We start from the raw sequence: 3,886 nt of genomic DNA, 5'->3' as shown, positions 1-3,886 counted from the left end.
AGCCGTAGCTATGTTCTGTAAACAAGCAATCCCCCCCATCACTCAGCAACTGCAGAGGTAATGGTGAGCAACAGCAAAAGCAATCACCTGCAGAAAACCTATAAATGCCCCATCAGTCTGAAAGCAACAACCACTGGTGAGAAACTGCACCTCTGAGCCACCCTTACATAGAGTCCAAGACGACAGGGCAATGATATGGAGGAAACACTGTGTCCAGAAACCAATCCACACACTTGTCCTCCACCAACAATATCAATAATACACTCCTCCAACTGGCCACTGTCCCTTTCCATCACTTCCATTATCTGCCACTCAGTCTCTCCCACCCGCCACCATGCTGCCCTGCCATGGCGGAACAGAAGCTGTAACAGGCAAGTGAGGTGCCAGCACACTGAGGACTTTCAAACTTCCCTAAATGCATCCGCATATTGGCAAGAATGCCAGTCAAGTCAACTACATTTCCAAGCTTAATGAATGGGTTGAATTGTCTATTCATTCCACTCAGTTTTTATCACAAGCTTCCTCCAAAGAGCTCAGGGTGGCATGCCCTTTATCTGCACAGTCCTGAAAAGTAGGTTATGCTAAGGGAAAGTGACTGGCCCAAGGTCATTGCAAAGGGTTAATTGTATTAGTGTGTCATAGCAAAATAAGACAAAAAACCTCGTGGCACTTTAAAGTATTTCAGTATGAGCTTTTATGAGTCACAGCTCACTTCGTCAGATAGATATGTGAAGAAAAATCATACTGGGAAGGCTGCGGGGGGAGCAGTCAAGGGCTGGTGTGAATCACACCATGCATCTTTCAAGTGCAATCTCCATGTAAAGGGGAAAGGTAGGAGCTAATGTACAAAGGCAATGTGTGAATCCCATCGCAATTCAATAGTTACACACACTGGATGATGATCAGAGGTTTCAACAGATAAACAGTTTAAGGAAAGCTAACTGATATTGGTACAAGATTATAGTCTGATCAAACATGTTAAGAACAGCCAAACTTTCTAAAAAAGAGGTCCTGTAGAACTATTATAGAATTTAGTGACTGAAGAAGCCTAAATAGCTATTTAAGTCAGGATGATGAAGAAGAGATTGGATTTATACCATGCCCTTCATTACTCGAAAGAATCTCAGAGCGGTTTACAATCCCTTCTCCTCCCCCTCCCCAGAACAGTCACTCTGTGAGGTAGATGGGGCTGAGAGAGCTCTTTTGAGAACTGTCCTTGGGAGAACAGCTCTGAAAGGATTTATGACTGACCCAAGGTCACGCTGGCAGCTGCATGTGGAGGAGTGGGGGATCAAACCTGGTTCTCCCAGATTAGAGTTCACGCTCCTAATCACTACACCAAACTGGCTCTCACTTGGCATGTAGTGTTTATCAGTTATAATTCAGTACTCTCATGTTGTATATTCCCTCTGAAGTTTTTTTTTGTTTGCTTCTGTTTTGGTAGAACAGTGACTTTCAGGTCTGTAATAGTATGTCCAGGGAGATATGTTTCCCCCACTGGTTTTTGAATGTTATATGCCTGTGTTTCTCCAGAGCAATTCAGGGCCCAAGACAGGTAACAACCATACAAAATACAACAAACCCGTGTACAAATACAAAAATAAAATCAATTAAACATTAAAATAATAATCAGGGCTCTTTTTGTAGATAACTTTTTGTAGGAACTCATTAGCATAATAGGCCACACCCAACAGCAGAAACTATTAGCATATTAGGCCACACCCATGACAGCACAGCTCATTGGCATATTAGGCCACACCCCCATGTTACCAGAAGTGTGCTCATCCAGCCACACCTACCTTTTGCTTCTTATTCTGCTTACCTTGTTTGTTGTCAAAACCCAGGGCTTTTTTGTAGCAGAAACTCCTTTGCATGTTAGGCCACACACCCCTAATGTAGCCAATCCTAATGAGTTTCTGCTGTTGGGTGTGGCCTGTTATGCTAATGAGTTCCTGCTAGGCATGGCCAACTTGGAAGCCAGCTGGAACGCCGTTCCTGTGCGTTCCTGCCCAAAAATAGCCCTGGATTTCTTCTGTCCAATTTGTTTTCATTGATTCTTTCACACAGAAAACAACACATTTTACCAATGTAGGCAGTAGAACAACGTTGCTGGCACATAATAATTTGTATGATGTGCAAGTAGATGAGCCCTAGATGGTGTAGCTGGTATTATTAGGTCCTGTAACAGTATTGCCTGAGTGTATATGGGGACAAAGCTGGCATCTAGGTCTGTTACAGGGTTTGGTTCCTGGGCTTGTGATCCATTGTTGTTGGTGAGAAGGTGTTTTAAGTTAGGGGGCTTCCTGTCAGCAAGTAGACCTATGACTCAATGCCTGTGTGAAAGAATGGTCCTTATACAGGAGAGGCTGTAGGTCACTGATGCTGCCTTGATGTGCTTTATGAGCTGTAGCTGATTACCAGTGGTGTTCTGTTGCTGCCTCCTTTGGGTCTGTCTTGTAGCAGGATGGCACTCGGTATCAGTCTGGCTTTGTTGCTCCTGTACTCCACTGGGCAGGCACTGTAATCCAAAATATGATTTTTGTAAATCCTCCAGGTAAGAGTCCCTGTCTGAGGGATCAGAACAAATGTGATTGTAGTGCTGTGCTTACAGATTGCTTTATATGTTCTGGATGGTAGCTGGAAGTGTATAGATACATAGAATCATAGAATTATAGAGTTGGGAGGGACCTCCAGGGTCATCTAGTCCAAGGCAGGAAATTCACAAATACCTCCCCCTCCACACTTGCAATGACTGCTGTTCCACAACCAGATGATTACAAAAAACCTCCAGGATCCCTCGCTAAACTGACCTGGAGAAAAATTGCTTCCTGAACCCAAAGTGGCAGTCAGCATTTCCCTGGGCATGTACGGTCCACAAGAACTAAGCACTGATGCAACCCTTCCTGCCCTCCCTCTCATGATCTGCCTAAGTTCACACAATCAGCATTACTGTCAGATGGCCATCTAGCCTCTATTTGAAAACCTCCAAAGAAGGAGAGCCCGCCACCTCCCAAGGAAGCCTGTTCTACTGAGGGACCGCTCTGTCAGGAAATTCTTCCTAATGTTTAGCTGAAAACTCTTCTGATCTAATTTCAACCCGTTGGTTCTGGTCTGACCTTTCTTGGCAACAGAAAACAATTCTGTGCCATCTCTCCCTTATTATAAAAGAGTTTTGGGTGCCAGAATTCTAAAATTGGCCCCTTTAGTGTTAGGCCGAAAAAACTGCCACTCGGAAGACACTGGCTGGGTTCATTGGCTGCTTTGTGCAGTCCCGGCCAGCGTTCCAAGGTCATTTACATATGGAAGCTGATTGGACTACACTCCATTCCACACCTCAAACTCACCCCCCCACAAGGCAGTTGGAATTTTCAGTTGGGAGAGGAGAATGATGTCAGCTGCCCCCTAGGCAGAGGCTGTGTGTGTGTGGGGGGGGGGGGTTGTAAAGACAGACAGGCAGATAAACGTTGGCTGATGGTTGCCAACTCCAGGTTCGAACTCCAGGACATAGGGTTGCCAACTCCAGGTTGGAAACTTCCAGGATATTTTAGGGATGAAGCCTGCTGAGGGTGGGATCTGAGGAGGAGGAGGAAGAGGGGGACCTCAGACAGATACAATGCCATGCTGCCCACACTCCAGACAAGCTGTTGCCAGTCTCCAGGTGACAGCTGGAGAGATCTTAAAGCTTTGGTGCTACTTCAAAGTTCCCCAGGAGCCCAAAACAGAGTAGTGTTTTGGAAAATCTTGAGGAATTGTTTGGTGCATTTATGATGGGGCTCCTGGTGAACTATTGTTGCCAATCTTGGCCCAGCAGCCATCAAACCATTCTCTTCAACCCCCTGCTGTGCAGCTGACTTTCCCCTAGGGTTGCCAATCTCCAGGTGGGACC

The sequence above is a fragment of the Gekko japonicus genome, unplaced genomic scaffold, assembly GCF_001447785.1.
Source record: "Gekko japonicus isolate JY-2015 unplaced genomic scaffold, Gekko_japonicus_V1.1 scaffold15, whole genome shotgun sequence".
Classification (NCBI taxonomy): Eukaryota; Metazoa; Chordata; class Lepidosauria; order Squamata; family Gekkonidae; genus Gekko; species Gekko japonicus.
The sequence above is the reverse complement of the archived record's forward strand: the minus strand, read 5'-3'. Positions refer to the sequence as shown.